Source organism: Phyllopteryx taeniolatus, chromosome 12 (assembly GCF_024500385.1).
Source record: "Phyllopteryx taeniolatus isolate TA_2022b chromosome 12, UOR_Ptae_1.2, whole genome shotgun sequence".
NCBI lineage: Eukaryota > Metazoa > Chordata > Actinopteri > Syngnathiformes > Syngnathidae > Phyllopteryx > Phyllopteryx taeniolatus.
Genome location: NC_084513.1, coordinates 13,342,260 through 13,360,197, shown reverse-complemented (window position 1 = coordinate 13,360,197; position 17,938 = coordinate 13,342,260). Strand labels below are relative to the sequence as shown.

At 40.7% G+C, this 17,938-nt stretch overlaps 1 protein-coding gene across 4 annotated transcripts in view; it reads left to right on the top strand.

Moving 5' to 3' along the window:
- The window catches only part of LOC133486382 (uncharacterized), a 60,665-nt gene that overhangs the window by 3,742 nt on the left and 38,985 nt on the right, over positions 1–17,938 (top strand). For 2 of the 4 annotated variants that reach the window (XR_009791013.1, XR_009791012.1), the window contains exons 3-4: positions 1,361–1,507; positions 15,113–15,281. The gene's annotated coding sequence lies outside the window, so the exon portion shown is untranslated. Of the gene's footprint in view, positions 1–1,360; positions 1,508–15,112; positions 15,286–17,938 lie in introns of all 4 variants that reach the window. The other 2 variants (XR_009791014.1, XR_009791011.1) reach the window with 1 other exon arrangement.

The window sequence follows — 17,938 nt, the reverse complement described above, 5'->3', positions numbered from 1 at the left end:
CACACACACCGATAGGTCAAGGCAGTTTCAGAATGTCACTGGCAAGGTGGACAACCTGTCAAGGTTCTGTGCTGATGTCATGTTGTGGTATCAGGCGGCAGAGTGCTAGATAGGTCAACATACTCCGCCCCCACACACTCTCACACTCTTGTTTGCACATGAGACACGCTTAGACAAGACCTCGCGAAACATCAGTGACGCATTGTAATAACAGGTCATATTCCACTTCCATGTCGAGCCCTGCAGGCCTCACAATTTGCTTTGACGATAGGTCAACTGACAGGTTGTAATGCTCCAAAATTATTCTTAAAACTGTTAGCTAATTTAACATAGCCTACCACCACGAGTCAGAACGTAGTGTAATTCCCACACAAGTGTTCAAAAATAAACACTGCTGCCGGTGCACTTTATTGAACAAACGCTATCAAAATAAACACGTAATAAAAACATTTATACACAAGCTGCAAAGGCCACAAATGTCGCCCGGGGACTCAAAAGTACGCACTCTCGCTAACTGTTTGCCAGTTTAGAGGCATCCGCTAACCTCCGCTCACGACTCTGCACTCTCATTTGCTGACTCCCACGTCACTCACCAGGCCAGGCACCGCCTTTTAAAGCCACAAACACTTAAAGTCACAGATATAGTGTGAAACATGAAGATGGTGACCCCAAGTGGACAACAATAATACCTGCACCACACATGCACATAACGTTGTTTAATATGCTAAATCATTTTTTTGATCCAATTAATCGATGGGATCTTTGGTAGAATAATCGATTGTAAAAATATTTGATATTTGCCGCTCCAGCTAAATGTATTATTAGTTCTCACCTATTAAAACAATTCCTCCATGTAATGACCTTGAAGATTTATAGGATAAAGTAAATAAGCACGAACTCTATAGTCTCATGTCCACTTGTGAACCTCATTGTATTGATGTGGATTGTTCCTTGTTTTCCTCAGCACAAGGTGACCCAAGAGTAGCTCCAATTTCGCTTTATCTAAAGAGGGGCCGCATGCACTTTAGCAATCTTGAGCAATTTCACATCTATAGGACCTGGTAAACTGTCATTATACTGTGAAGCACTGAGTGAAGGGATTGTCCTGGATTACAGTTAATAATGCTGTGCCATTATAAAGGCTGGACAGTTGTTATTGTCTGTAGCGTTTGTTGCTGTGCCGAATACATCTGTGGGATCATAACATGGTGCATTTGTCTCATTCTGATACGTTTATTTTATTATGGATTCTCTACTGGTTTACAGTATTCATCAATTTGCATTAGGCACTGAGGTGTTTCTGGGTGGATTAAAGTGTTAAAACCCAACCGCACCCTTTCACCACTGTTTGCATTTTCAGGAAGTCAACCTTTTTCAACGTGCTGACAAAGAGTCAGGCTGCTGCTGAAAATGTCCCCTTCTTCTGCACCATTGACCCAAATGAAAGCAGAGTGGCCATTCCGGACCAGCGCTATGATTTCCTCTGAAATTTCCACAAACCGGCCAGGTATGAGGTCTCGCCGTTCATCTGTCTCTCGCATTTGACATCTGCTCACAGTCGTCTTGCTCTATCGCTAAAACCAAACTGCTGTTGTTGATATGGCCTTCCTGTGATGTATGCTTGCCGCTCCACTCGATTCACTTTTATACTTGAGCTGTGGGTCATTCGCGTTTGTAGAGGCTCCTCCAGCTGGGCTGCACATACAAAGATTGACATATTATATATTGTACGCGTGTATTTTAGAAGGCGACCATGAATCTCACAACTCACAATAAATGTATCTGAAATGCTCTTTCCATGTGTGTAGCTGAGTGAAATGATTACCAAAAAAATTGGACATCAATTAGTATGATGTGGTGCATGTATACACCAGTGAAAACTGCAACCACAATAATAATAATAATAATAATAATAATAATAATAATGCAAGTTAAATGGCTACCTCTCTGGAAGAATCAAAACAGCGTATTTGATACAGCACACGTACTGGAGGTCATTAGATTGTTCAGAGAAGCACAGTAAGGGAGTGGTTATGATGTCTGACTCACAGTTTTGAGGTTCGGGGTTTGAATCTCAGCTCTGGCCTTCCTGTGTGGCTCATTAATAATTATTAATATATCAAGGTAGGTGGATAATTTGATGTGCCATCTTGACCGTACTGAAAGTTTAGGTCACGGGTGTCAAACTCAAGGCCCCGTGGGCTAGATGCAGCCCGCCACATTATTTCATCTGGTCCATTGAAGCAAATGTTCTTGTGAAAACCTGTATCATAATTGGAAATTGTCTTTACATTTAATAATGTTGAGATATTGAAAACATTAAAGTTGTACAAACTATTTTCCTCGACTTCTGACTTTAAAACTAGTCATCCGTCAATGTGTAGTGTACATTTAATAATATGATGAGGTGATTATACATTTGGTTTGACAGCCATTACAATCCTCTATGGCAGTGATTCTCAAAGTGGGCGACGCAGCTCCTTCTTGTGGTACTTGAAAGAATCACTGCCTAGGTACAGTTCAGTTGTATTTAACTTAGGTTCAATACACCTGCATTTAATCTTTATGAACGTTTTTTTTTTTTTTTACGATTTATTTGGGTAAAAAAAATTATTGTACTTTTATGTGCAATATATTTTAATTGACTCATTTTTTAAAATACTGTTTTTTTATATTCCTAGATTTCAGTGCCGTGTTAATGTTCAAAATGTGCATAATGTTACAGTGGCTCACAATAATATTAATATACGTTTTAGGAATAAAATCGGTCTTGTTTTTGATGAACACTTAGGTCTACTATGCTACTGTATTTGAATGTTGGTACCATGATGATGGTACTTGGAGAGTTAAGTATTTATTATTTTTTAAAAATATATGTTTTAGAACTACTGCTGTAACCGTTACTATGTGGCCCACGACAAGAACGCGTTTGACAAACGTGGACTATCGGGTGATGAATAGGGCTGCACACGATTTGGCGGTGACTCGAACTAGGACTCGAGTGGGCCTGAAAAAGCGATGAATGAATTCGAATTTTCGAACTCGAATCAGAACGAATCTTAGAATATCACACTTCTTTAGACTGACAAAAGCTGCAACTACTGCCACGCCGCATTAACCTAAAAAAAAATACAAAATATTTCACGATTTTAAGCCTGTGTTTACGGCTGACAGCATTTTGACTTACTGCGCATCTGCGCAGTTGTAGTTCGTTCTTGCAGTTGATCATGGATCACGGATGCAAATAGCCGTAGCCCTCCATCGACACGTTGATCTGCGCAGAAGGAAGCGTCCGATAGCCGAGCCCAAGGAGCTGCACGGATGTTCGTGGCAGCGCCACAACCGAAGCCGGAAAGGAGCCATCGCTGGTGGAAAGCAACCGCGGCAGAATGAAACACAACACAGTGTGGCAGATGACGAGAGCTGTAGCTAGCTAGTTAGAAAGGAGGCTTCTGGTCTCAGCCAGCGAGGATTTATGGCACCAAGGCAGGCATAGAACCAACCCTGTGTCTACCTTTGGCAACGATATGGCGAGGGATCCTGGTGACGTGAGCCTTTTTAAACTACCTGGTAAAAAGAAAAACTTTTGTGGAGGGTGAAGCGGCAGCCAAAATGCACCGGCGTGCTCTGTTCCCATTTCAGTACATGGCTGTCAAACAATCACATTGCATTGACATCTATGACATGTCTTTATTTCGGAATAGCACAAGGAGTAACGATTCAATTCTGATTCGGTTACTGTCAACACAAATAACCAATCGCGATTTAAAGGCCGAGTCTGAGCCCTAGCGATGAATTATGAATAATTTATTGCGTGATGAATTAAAACTTCAGCCAAATAAGACATTGTTGAGCACTGACAATATTCTTCTGGACTCTCCAAGACGCAGCAAAATCCCAGCGTTGAACGTTGTCGACATTGCCTGGAGCTCAGGCGGGCCAAGGCGTGGGAAATGCCTTCCTGTCCCCAACGCTCGCTGTGGCATCTTCCACATGACACGTGAGGCCAAAAGCTGAGCTTGAGCTCCCTTCGCAGCATTCCTTGTGAGCGACTCCACATGGTGCAACAGTGCATGACGAACATTATGACACAGCTCAAAGGCTTGCGAGAGACTTGCAGCTTTTTCAAAGTTGTGCACAACTTCTTGTTCGCGGGCCATTTGGTGTCTTAGGTGCAGAGATCAACATAAAAGTCACAATTCATTAAGTTGCAGCAAAGCTCACATTCCCTCTGAAAAGGCTCCCTCAAAGACAGTGACAGAAGTACAGAGGGTTCTTGTCTATGTTAAGTTTCAGAAGCTATGCGGCCTGGTTTGAATTACGCTAGCATCGCATGCCTGTTTGATCTTGCACTGTATACGTGCCATCAAGATTCGTGTGTGTTTTTCGAAGCCTGAAAAGTTATCAAGCGACATTTTGGGAAGAGCGAAAAAGCTCCCTTTACTCCTGCCATGGTTTTTGCAGTGTTCTTTCAAAACCATTTCCAACTGAGGAGATCAAGGTAGGATATGTACCTCTGCCAAGGCCACACACGCTCACACTTTAAATCCAACGATGGAATCGTGGTTCCTCTTCAACTTAACCAAGGTCGTTTTTCAAGGATATTACAGCAATAATAATACTACAGACTTTCTAAATCTCTCCCCTGTGTCCCCACCCCGAGAGGATGTTGTCACGTTTTTATCCAAGCTGCCCTTCAACGCATCATGAACAGTTGCCACACAGGTGAAAAAGACAAGCCGTGTGGCCATGATGGTTTTGCCTGCGCTTCCTCCCGCCACCGTTACGAGCTCCTCTCCTTCTCCTTCCTGCGTGTTGAAGCACCTGCGTCCTTTTCTTTTCCGACATGGCACGAAATTTGGTGGCGAGGCCAAGTCTTTTGTTGTTTAACATTTACCTGTTTTTCCCACAGCTGCCTAGCACCATACATGATTAGCATGCTGAAGCTTTTCTTGTTTTAGTTTGTCTTAGTTTGGGCTGCTGACCACCTAGTAACCCAATTCGTTTGTTGTTTCTTTTGCTAGCATAGGTTTTTTTGTGTGTCTTTTCTTAGGTTAGGGGGATAGTGAGTGCTGCCCCCCACTGAATGTCGCCCGTATCAGATAGCGCCCATGTTTGTCATTAAGGTTAATAATGAAGGCTTTGAGCACTGTGCTTGGCGTAACTCTTACCAGGAGGTGGGCTAGACCCAGTTTTGGTAATTTCGTGGACTAGCGTACATCAGCGCATTTAAGAGGGGGAAGTCAAGTCTTGAATGCTAACATTGGTCACGGAAGGTGTAAGTGGTACTCTTGCCTGACTTTGGTGGTGACGGTATGGGTTCAGGTCCCACTCAGTGATGGTGGGAATTGATGTCTGTCTCCTGTATGTGCCCTGTGATTGACTGGCGACCAGTCCAGGGTGGCATCCGTCTTTCGCCCGCAGTCAACTGGGATAGAGGCCAGCTCACTAGGACCCTTAAGATAAGTGGTATAGAAGCTGAATTGGTGCCTAAAGTGGTTTTCATATTTTTACCTTTCTTAAGAATGTTGTGGAATTATTTATAACATTGCCTACAGTTAATAAAGGTTTGATAATGGCAACACTTTGACCCGTACCCTTGTTTTTCTTTAATTCATTCTGAATGCCATTGACCTTTGAGGTTCTGCTTTAAAATTAACATGCGCGTAACACACACACACACACACACACACACACACTCACTCTAAATGCACCTTGAAAGCAACAAACTGATGTCTTTTTAAAAAAAAAAAAAAAAGTAAATGCCATATGTCAGTGGCATGGAAAATGTTTTTCTTAAAACTGATGTTAGTGGCTTAAACTTTCTAGGATTTATTTTCCATTCTTCTAACTCCACACATTGAAAAGAGTTGACTCATTCAAAGGTAATTTCCCTTGTTTTTCTGACAGCCACAGTCCTTCTGATTCTTGTTTAACATTGTCATTATTGTTAATCCCCTAATTGCCCCCAACTTTAAAACTGTATAAAATCATTGCTTATATGTGGAAAAATATAGCGCTACAGTATGTTTCTAGACTATGTCGGCATGGAGCTTTGCAGATGCAGTTGTTGATGTTGTTCTGACTTTCTTTTCAAATTGATACTAAAATCTTGTGACAAGTCGTTGACTGGATTGTTACACCCACTGGTCTGTTCAGAGAATGCCGTGAAGCGTAAATGGAACACCGTTGTTGACACACCCCTCTGTTATGGAACAGAACTGGCAACAAGACATGGCATTGTATCGATTGGCTGGCGACCAGTCCAGGTTGTAACCCATCTCTCACCCAAAGTCAGCTGGGATACACCCCTGCTCACCTGCGACCCTAATGAGGATAAGCGGTCTCGAAAATTATGGATGGACTGATTATGTCTCCAGGTCACATAATGACATGTCATGTTGCCTGTGCTGATCATTCCTGAGGTAGTAGTGTGACTGACTGGTTTAACAGTATTTGCAGTAAGTCGTTGATTGCCCCTCCCTTTGATTGACATATTTGGTTATTCCTCTATTCATTGTGGTAACGCTGTCATTCCGCATCATTTGTTGTCGACCAGTATTACCGCACTACTTGGAACGTTGTTTAATGACTCTGTGCATTTGTTTCTCACAATACCAAAAAATTGGCTTCAATATTATAGCTGTATAAAGTTTTTAGGTACAGAGAGGCTACCATGGCAAAAAGGGAACATTAAATGATTTGTATTTTTATTAATTCAAAATGTTAGACAAAGGTTTAAAATTATCGCATACCATGCAAGCCTAGACCTGAATGTAGTTTTTTTGTTATAGTGGCTTTTTTTCCTGTGGCTCCAACTATTGGAGGTACATTTCTTTAGTTTTAGACCAATAAAGATGATTCTGATCGTGATACATATTCTAAATGAACATTTTAGAATCTTCTCATAATGGTGGTCTCAGACATGCATTGATTCACAAGTGGTATCTTTAGCAGTGCTGTACTAAAGTGAGGTGAATAGGAACAGTGTCCTTGTGTAACTAGCCATGTACTGATTTTATGGCATGCAGTATCTGGCCACTATGGGTGAGTGATATGATGGTCACTTACATGCTAATATTTTTGGGGAGCTGGCGTTAATCCATCCACACAGATGTTTTCCATGTGAGAATGGGCTGGCAATTGTTCTGGAGTCTTTTAAACTTAACAGACCAAACCCGCGTTTGTGCTTGTCTGAGTAAGTAACTGAGCTGCTCATTTTATGAACGTTGACCTCATTTGTGGTGTATACGACTAGGATATCTTTGGAAAAGAAGTCTTCTTTCCTTCACTAAAGTCACCCACGTTGTGTGCATTTTAGGGATTTTATTTTAACCTGCACTCACTTGAGGCAATATTTTTGGGAATCGCAATCAATTATCAAAGCCTGGGAAATGCTGTTCCAGTATGACAGTGCCGCAGAACTCAAAGCAACGTGTGCTTCGATGTGTTTGGTGTGTCAGAACTTAAGAGCCCTCATCGCAACCCCAACACCTGTAATTTGAATTGGGAACCACTTTTCCTTTGTTAAATTTAAAATAAAATATGGAATATTAAAATTGTTTTCCACAAGGCGAGAATAGTGTTAGAAATGTTAGAAAATGTCAAAATGAGTTATTAAAAGTGAAAACGATTTGTAATTTTGGTCTAGAAGAGTGTGAATAAGACCCACATGAATGGTCTCTGAGGAAAGCGTTGCCATTGCCTCAGCGCCGTTCGGACCGCTGCCGAATCGGCGATGCCCGAAACAAGACACAGACATGTTCTACCTCATCTACCGTTGTGTTCCCAGCTGTGGCGACACTGCCAGCTCACCTGGCCATATTCCCAGTTTGTTTTCCATCAATTATCCATTTGAATGCGAAAACGATGTGTCACCTTGACAAAAGCTCAATTGGTTTCAAGGCTAATCTGCGGTTTTGTGTCACGCAATGTGTGGCCTTGGGGCATTTACACCTCATTCCAGGTACCTGACTTACTGGAACCTTTTTTTTTTTTTTTTTTTTTAAATTGGGTGCAGGTTTTCCTTATGCTGGGACATTCCCTAATATAATTGTCACTGTATAATAAGTAAAAGCCCTGGCAGCTTTGCGTAAACTCTTGTTTGATGGCCTCGGTTTGCTTTAATTCAATCTTTGAAATTTCAGGTCCAATTCCAAGTTAGTTTCATATTTTGGATAGACTTCCAGAGGAAAATAAAACAAAAGTGTTACTGAAGCTACAAATAGCCATATACTGATTCTGATGAATTGTCTGAACCCTTGAGGGTTTATTAGTCCATTCAGTTTGAGAATATATAAAGGATATTGATTGAATGCTCTCACGGCTGGGATTTTTTTGATTGACATTCACAAGTCTCTGGGAAAACTCAATGCTCCGCGATTTTACAGCTAGCCTCCGAATTCAAATTCTGTGGCGTTCATACCAAGGTTACGTGAGGTGGGTGTGTCACAACGTCTGGACGGGAGAGTATGCGTCGATGAAAAGGGCACAAATCTAAGTGCTTAAAAACAGACTTAGTAGTAAAAAGGAGAATATAGCCCTTAGTGTGCTGAATTGTCTTTCTACTGAGGAAAATGAGCACACTAGTACATGGACCTTAATGGACCTTAAGCTACATGTCAAGGCTATTGAAGAAATGCTCAAATGGCTTTCCATAGATTGTCACCTCCAGAGTCATTTAGGTGGTGTAAAAGCAGTTCCACACAAATAATCTGAAACTGATGAGAATGTGAATGTTTCTTGTCCGCTATGAAATTGATGAATCTGTTGGGGACAATCTAGGCTGTAGATTTCAGCGCAGACGGTTGTAACCGACGCCACTAATAGCATTTCTTCAGGAATTATACAGTGCCTGATCACTCACTCGCTCACATAATTTCCATGTAGACAACCATCCATAGTACTAATACTTGTCGCTGCCCAGATATTTGTGTACGTGTGTATTGTGTGTGTCTACAATCATGATCAATAACGATTCTTAAATGTGTATACTGATATTTAAAGTGGTGTAAAGAAACCAAGTACAAATACTATGTTTCTATGAAGTAGATGTTTAAGGTATCTGTACTTTAAATTTCTTACAACTTTTTACTTTTACTCCCTTGGAGGTCTGGCGTCATGTTCATGTCGTATTTCAAACCACAGTATTCACTAGCCCACTTTGCTGATTTCTTCATCTGTTTGTGCGTCAAAGCCACTCCTCACTAGGGAAAACCTTTTTTTGTTTTTTGGTTTTTTGTTTTTTTAAATCCTTTGTTTGCTTAAAAAATCTGACAGTAAAATAAATTACCCCGTGGCATGTACATTTTGTTTTGAGTTCATATTAGTCGTTGTTTTGAGCAATACTGGCAAATACGTGGCGGGATCATCCTCCTTTTTGTTTCAGCTGCTGTCACAGCATTTAAATGAGCATTTTGCTTGAGCGAGAATGAAGAGTTTTTGTCATCCTCCACTCACGGCGGATGATTAGAGCAAAATGCCTTCCCATCTCGAGTGGAGATCGCCACGGCTCCAAATAAAATCCTCTGTGATTGAAGGTCGCAATATTTTGAATTCTAATAGGCCTGCAAGATGAATTGCCTGAAATAGACTTGCGACTCTTCCTGCTTCCTCCTCCTACTCAGCCCACACCCCTTCCTTGTCCCCCCCTGTCCACTGTGAAAAGAACCACTGGGAATGGCAAGGCCCGATGATCATAGAATTATTGGATGGTGATTCTAAACCCTTCAAAGAGGAGTTGCTATGGAGATCTCGTTCCAAACTGTGAAATGATTCTGCTTTGAAAGGCCGGAGGGTCTGAAAGGCGAACACATCATTGTTCAGGTGGCGGTTGGTTAGGAAATCGCTGGTGGCTGTGCAATCAGCGGCACTATGGCAGTGAAGGACCTGAAAAGGTTTGTTCTCTGATGTGGGACAACACTTGTGTGCATGTGAAGCTTTCTCCCAGTCCAGGCACTCTCATGCGCTGCGCTTTTGCAAAACAAATGGAATATCAATGGTCAGACTAAAGATGAGGGGATGAACTCATTCATTTTGTTTTTGGGTCATCGTCAACAAATCGGCTTTTCGGACCTGATCGCCTCTACATGAATCAACTTGTGATTCCACTTATTACCATTATTTTCCGGAAGCTCATTACTCATTCCTTTAGAGTAGGAAAATGAACTCATTTTTTTACATTTTTTTTTTTTTATCATTCATAAAAAATACACATTTGCCAAAAACAAACAAACCAAAAAAAATATTAGCTAAAAAAAAAAATACCAGGGAAAACTGTTTGGGGGGGGGGGGAAAAGAAATTACCCAAAAGTATTTTAAAAATAATACTAGGGAAAATATTAGAGGGGAATTGGAGGGGGGGATGCTAAACTAGTAGAATAAAATACAAAAATATTGGGCAAAAATAGACAAAATATTTGTAAAAACACAAATATTTCCACCCTCGCCCCCAAAATAGGCAAAAAATATGATGACAAATTCTTAAGGAAATTTCCAAAAATATTAGTGAAAACACAAACATTGCACATGTACAGTATTACACAAAAAAGTCTATCTGTATAAAAAATTTGATATTTTCAAAACTGCCTTCACCACAAACAAAAAGAAATAAATACTAGGTAAAAGTAATTTGAAAAATACCAAAATATTACCATGGAAATATCAGAAAAATAATACTAAGGCAATTATTATGTAAACAAATTCTTGGGGGGGAAGAAACATCTAAAATATTAGATAAAAAATATGGAAAAATTGGACAATATATTTGTATATATACAAGAGTATTCGTACCACCCCAAAAAACATACTGGGGGGGGGGAGTAGCGTATGAAAATGTTGTAAAATATATAAATACACACAAGCTCCCTCCAGTACAAAAGTAAAGTACATTTGTCCTGGTGGCCTTGCTGGTCTACTGCTATAAAATTGGTGATAAGGTTGCCATGGTAATACCAGACTTTTCCTAAAAAGGAGCCAGTTTACCATACACATTGATTTTGGTGTTTTTTAAAGGCCAAATGATGATACACTTTAGCTTGAATGCTTTGAATTCAAACAAAATTTCATGAGATACCACTTTTGATATACTTTAAAGATTGGATCACAGGGTGTCAAACTCATAATTTTGTCAAGCTGCCTTTAAGTTGCCAATGTATTTATTGTAATTGGTATGTTGGTACGCAAAGGAAGGACTTCTGAAGATGTCATCATATAGCTGTCAGTTTCACGAATCCTATAAAAACCTATTTCTGAATAACCCTCGTGTTCATCTGTAGTGTTTCAATACCGGTGAGACACCCATTATGAGCGTCACCCTTGACAGACCCGTAAAAAAAGCTTTTACTGCTCTGAATACCAGCAGAATTGCAGCGCTGACTTTGCGTGAACACTTTTTAAAGGCAGCGAGAGGAATGCGAGTTCTTCAGATGTGCTCTTAGCTGCCTTGCATGTGAAAACACGCGCAGGAAGTTGGAGGCGAATGAATACTGTAATTTAACAGAATTATGTTGACCACGTATCCTCCCAGGTAGCGACATCACAGCGTGGTAGCTCAATCAGTATCAGTATTGATCTTCGACTTGACACAGATTGCCGTCTTGTCTGTGTACGTCATTCAAGACTGATGAGAGCTAAAGCTTCTTTTTCAGGGAGGGGGATGGCGTTCACTGAAAAACTCAAAACTAGCGGGGCAACTGTGGTCTCCTACGATAATTTCCGAGTCGCATTATGCTGTAGTTCTTGTCTGGCACCCCCCGAGCTTGGAGTGCCACCGTAAATCCCAAAATTGGAGGTCTTTGTCAGGCCCTTATAAGGCCATTCAAAGCCACTCCCTCTAATCTGTTTGTTGCCTTTGAGACTTACCCGTTTCACCACAAAAATCGGAGGTTTAGGTTTACCATTGAACTTTATAGCCATTGTATTAAGTAGCTGTTATGCTAGTATGTGATCTTGTGGACAATGACAGGGCGGACATGTTTGGCTAACGTTAGCATTTCATGAGCACATGGTGGACCTTCACTTTGCAGCATGATTCGGTTAGCAGGCTGACTGTGAGCTGTTGAACAAATATATATTTTTCATTTTTGAAAGGAAGTGATGTCACTTGCTTTTCAGCTATGACAGGGTGGACATCCAACTACACACATAATATGATAAAAATGATTAGTATTTACTCTAGAACCATCCACCGTTTCCAACTCCGGTAAAGAAAGACAAAATGCTGACTGAAAACATGAGAGTTTCTTAAAGGGACAGGTACCCCATCGTGACAGAGTGGACAGCAGTTTCAGGGACACGTGCAAATGATGAAAGATGATAGAATATACATGATCAAAATGACTCGTTTTATCAAAAAACATCATGTGTAAAAAAAATTATTTGGTATCATTCTACCACTTATTACACACACTTTGAAACATACCAAAATCCCATGCATCCAATGAAAAAAAGAAAAGGTACAAAAAGGAAGGAAACACATTTTAAGAGACTTGCGGTGTCATTGTTTGGCCACTTTGTTATAAGACCTCAGATTTGAATTATTCTGCTTCATGTTCATAATGAGGACTGTTAATGTAACATTAAAAAAGGACGGTTAAGCTGTAACCGCATCCCCGGAAACTGGTGGTGCTGCGTCTTTGCGCCAGTCGGTGGCCTCACAGGAGCAGGACACGTTTTTAACAATCCGGTCGAGGACTAATTGGAACGAGTGTCCCCTCACATTTCCTCTTTTTTTCTTTCACCTTACGCATTTGTTCCCCAGCTCTCAGCCAGGAATTGGGTGGCTGTAAATTTGGAGTGAATGTTAAATTAGGCGGAATTAATTGAAGGGCATTACTGTGGAATATGTGGTGACCAAAGGAGAATGTCAGCTGATGACTAAATAGTGAGTGATCAGCTGCTCCTCCACTTCTAAAGCCTTTGTGTTATTGAATTTTCCGCTTTTCATGTGAAAGATGTAAGATAGTATAACATTGTAGAATAATAGTCTTAGAAAAAAAGAAACCTTGCTTTTCAGAATATTTTCAACTCTTGCAACGCTTTCATTTGCCAAGATTGAAATCAATCATGACAGATTTATTACTAATTGCAACACTTTTGAAAACTTGCGTGCGAAAATTGCTCGGCAGAATTCACACTGCAGAGTATCCCAACTTTACGTTGTGATTGCTGCTCATGCATGTATATTATTGCAGCAAACAAAATGATTACATTGCAGTATATTTTCTAAGTTCGAGCAGAGACAAAGGCAAATTTTCATTGCAATCAGTGCTGAACTGGGAGCTGGTAAATTGGAGCAGCAAAACAATAATTCCACTGATTAGCCCCTTTCTGTGGAGCCTAAGTGAACTGTTTATACTGTGGAGTACCTCTGCAAGAGGAGACGAACCAAAACAGGCTGATTAGCCAAAGACTAATTGAATAAGTCCGTTTCAGCATGCGGACGACATGCAGGATGACAGCTTGCGCATAAGTCTACAGCTTCTGTCGAGTAAGTCTTCCGTTGACCAGCGATGTTGGTTTACAACAACCTTGTTGTTCACTTCAAAGTTAAAAAAGAGAGAAAATTAACCGAGTAGAAGAACAGGCTCAAGTGCACTCGAGGGAAGGATTATTTTTGTTCCATCTTATGACGTGCAAGAACTCCCTCTATTCAGTGTTGACGCTAATTGCTCATGTTGGCATCCTAACATGCTTGTGGTGGCTAACTATTACCAGCTACAGTCAGAGGTGGCAAATATACTCATACTCTAAACTTGACAAGTACAGATCTGTGTGTAAAAAAAAAAAAAAAAAATTAAATAAATAAAAAAGAGACTGGTAAAAGTAGAAGTACTGGTTCAACTGCGGTTAACTTAAAAAAAGCACAGACTCTGAAATGTACCTAAGCACAAAAGTAAAAAATTAAATAATATACAATACCCGTTTTAATAACATGACACCGTGGAAAGAAACCTCTGCACTCAAAATACTTTCCCCCTTATTAAATTGCATAAAGCTATACTGAAAAGAAACGCTATCAAAACATGTTCCAATAGCTTTACTAACGTTGTGAAGTGACAAACAAAAAAACGCTAATTACCTAACAACTAAAAAAGTACCCTTTACCTACAGTGTGTGTGTGTGTTTATATATATATTTGTTTGTGTCTGAGAGTCATCGATATTCCAAGCGTGCATTCGTGTTCCAGCATGTTCGTTGATGGTGTGACAGCTTTTTAATGAGCCAATCATGGTGGTGACATAGCTTTCTGTGACGATCTCACCTGTCTGTCAACACTATTTTTATACGGAGCATTAACAGACGTCACAGAGCACGCTCGGAACATACCAGACTCGTTTCATTGAATGCCTTACCCGGCATGTTCTGTACTTCCTTGTTGAATGAGATGGCATTCCCTTTACGACTGGTTATTGTTGATTGATGCAAAAAAAAAAATGTGTGTATTAAATCAAACGTAGGGAGTAGTGGTTAGCACGTCTGCCTCACAATTCTGAGATCTGGGGTTCGAGTCTGGGCTCTGGCCTTTCCGTGCGGAGTTTGGGTTTTCTCCTGGTACTCCGGCTTCCTCCCACAGTCCAAAAACATGCAAGTTAGGCCAATTGAAGACTCCACCCTAATCCAGTCCACCGTGCCAATTATAACTGAGCGTTATTGTCATTGCGATGGACCTAATCTGCTGACTAGTCAGTTTATCTATCCGTCCTTTTTCTATAGCACTTATCGTCATTAGGCACTTATAGAAAAATAACCATTCACACTCACACCAGTGGATAATTTAGAGTATGCAACTAACCTAACATGCATGTTTTTGCAATGTCGGAGGAAGCAGAGAACCTGCACAAGGAAGATGAGATTGGAAACCCAAAGATGACAGACATGCTAACCACTATTAGCCCATCCAAATTCATCAGTTGTTTTGTTTTGGTCTTGAAAGCCCACAATTCCCACAATGCCTTTTGTAACAAAAACGTCTTTGTGGCGGATTCATGGCGAAAAAACGACAAGACTCATTGATTCCATTTTTACCGATTTGACTCCCTCCTGCTGTTACTGGCAAAGAGGAACAAAAAAAATCGATACTGATGCGTTGTTGTGTGTCCTTGCGCTGCAGGTGCATTCGACGATGAGGATATCATCCACGTTGAGGGGAGTGTGAGGGACATGGAGATCATCCACGAGCAGCTGAGGGCTGAAGGACGAGGAGATGATCTTCCCTATTACTGACAAGCTGGAGAAGACAACCATTAGAGGCGGTGAAAAGAAACCGAAACCAGAATACAGTATGTGAGTCAGTCTCAGCAGGATCTTTACACCCCCCCGACAAGTCCTGTACCCCCTCCCAGCGGCACACAAATAATCACCCTCCCACACACATGGCAAAAGAAGAAAAAAGTGTTTTTCTTAATCTCCACACAATTGGTCTCACCCCCCGCCTCTCTCTTGCCATTTTCTCCCTTTCTGAGATTGAAAGTGATCAGGGGTCAGGAGTGTGCCGCTGTAGAAATCATTAATAGAGAGTTACTTATTCAGTGGCCGACCCCGGGTCAGCGCTGTGGCCTAATGAAAGTGTTTCCACACAGCTCTTTTTCATCTAAAGTAATACTCACATCACTGAACATGCAGCTGCTTAACGGAGGAATTACAGCAGGGGATGTCTGTCTACATTGCACCAAAATTGTTGACGATTCAGCGGAACCTTAAAGTTCCTGTAAAGTGGAAAATAAATGTCTAAATTTGACAGACCGCAGAGAAGATTGTTGCCAACAACCCTGCCAAATTTAAATGAAAAAAAAAATCACCAAATATATAAAATGAGGCTTCAAAATCATGAGAATTCACATTGTTGTTTCTGCTCTAAAATGCTGTGGATGTGAAACCACGCCCCGCTCAACTGTCAACTGTCAATCAAATACCACTTTTACAACCTGAAAAAATGGATGCTACTTTGTCAAATATCTTTAAGCCTAAACATAACTTACGTTTGAGCCGTGAAAATATATTCACTTAAAAATATATCCCCCCCGCGGGTCGTCACTGGGCTTTTCCAGGCCATGACAACGAGGCGCTCCAAAGCGGCCATGCCACTTCGAAGCTCCAGTTCGTACGCTGTCTGTTAAATCGGACTTAAAGTCAAGGTACGACTATACGGTGCTCTTTTTCTTAATTAAAAACATGTAACAATTTTTCATTTTTGTTTCTTTTTTTCTGGCGGCTGAAACAGTAATGACATTTCAAATAATTCCTTACACGAAAATGTATTTCATATACGAGTAATGTCAGTGACAAGCTTGGTCACAGCGCAAATTAAGTTCTGTATTTAGAAAAGATGGCTTACAGTTTCTGCACCAAGGAGGTGCAGAGCAAAATTTAAGGGGGTCAGATAAAATGTGCAATGTTGCATAAAAATATGTGAAAATGCAGCCACATTGTTAAGATGATGAGTCTGAACCGGCAACTTCAGCTGCGATTTGACTGTAAATGTCCCATGATGCATTTAAGGAGGGGGAGGTGGCATTTCACTCGGAGCGACGTGCCCCTGCCACTCCGAGGCTCGGACCACTCATTACACTAACGAGAGGGGCTATTTCACCTGCTCCACAGCCCACCCCCACCACGGCCGCGCCTTCCTCCCCCTCGCGGCACCTCCCCGCAACCCATGCAGCCCCACTAACAGGAGCCATTCAGCCTAGGCAGGTGGCCGCTTTACGCACGTAATTGCTGACAATTTTTGGCAATGAATAAAAATGATCTACATTACTCGTCAAAGGTTGAGCAAGGCAAGTCAAATCTATGGAAGACCTCTTTAGATGGTAAGAAAGAATGGCGCTTATCAAAGGCTGTGCCAGGCTTTTAAGACGGGAGGGACGCGCCTTGATTGTCTCCCCGGCCGGCTGTGTGGGCCTCGCTCAGCTGCCACTCGTTACAGTTTTGCATGTTTATGTCGCCATTAAATGCACGGCTGTGCCTCATCTTTAAATGCAAAGTGAGACACAAGAAACTTTTTACATATAGTTCTGCCTTACATGTGAGTTCAAGTTCCGTGTGTGTGTGTGTGTGTGTTATGGCCTAAATGATAATTGTGTTTATTTTGATTATAATCACAATTATCACAATTATTCATCATGTTATGGAAAACATCTGTACTTTTACTGCACTACCTTTCAACAATGTGTAAACAGTTTTCAGTGTAAAATGAAGCTTTAAAATGAATGGATTATCATTATAGAATGAATGATAATAAAAATAATGCAATTTACCAAAGAACTTAAAATTGATTAAGTGCTTGAATAAACATGTGAGTATCTTTCTTGTTGTTTAGGTAGCTTAATGAAGCCTTAACCATGCGTTCGCCCCCTGGTGGTTGGCTGACTGCTGGTCTACTATTGAGAAAGTGCTTGATCAAATACGTATGCAGTAGAGCCTGCATTTGAAATGTAAATATTGCAGACGATGAGGTTCATTTAATTGTGGCATCCAAAATCATGATCACGATTGATATTCAATTAATTGTGCAGCCCTAATATACTGTGTGTGTATACGTGTCTATGTGTGTGTGTGTGTGTGTGTGTGTGTGTGTGTGTGTGTGTGTGTGTGTATAGTACATTGAGTAATACCCCACTATATTGTGGTTCACACTTCGCTATCCCGCTATTTGATGTTTTTTTTTGTTTGTTTTTTGGTAATTTTATTTATTTATTTTTGTGTTACTACAGTTGTTACTGTTTGGACAATATCATTTCTTCTTGTTCTCTCTCAATGTGTTTTTTGTTGTTGTTGTTTTAAAAGAGTATATAAAGACCCTTAAAAAAATATGTGATGTAAATGCTATAAAAACATGCCTAGGGTGTATATCATTGATTTCACTTATTGCAGGGGTGGTCTGGAATGTAACCCCAGTGATAGAAGGTCGATTACTGTATACATTTTATGTGATTTT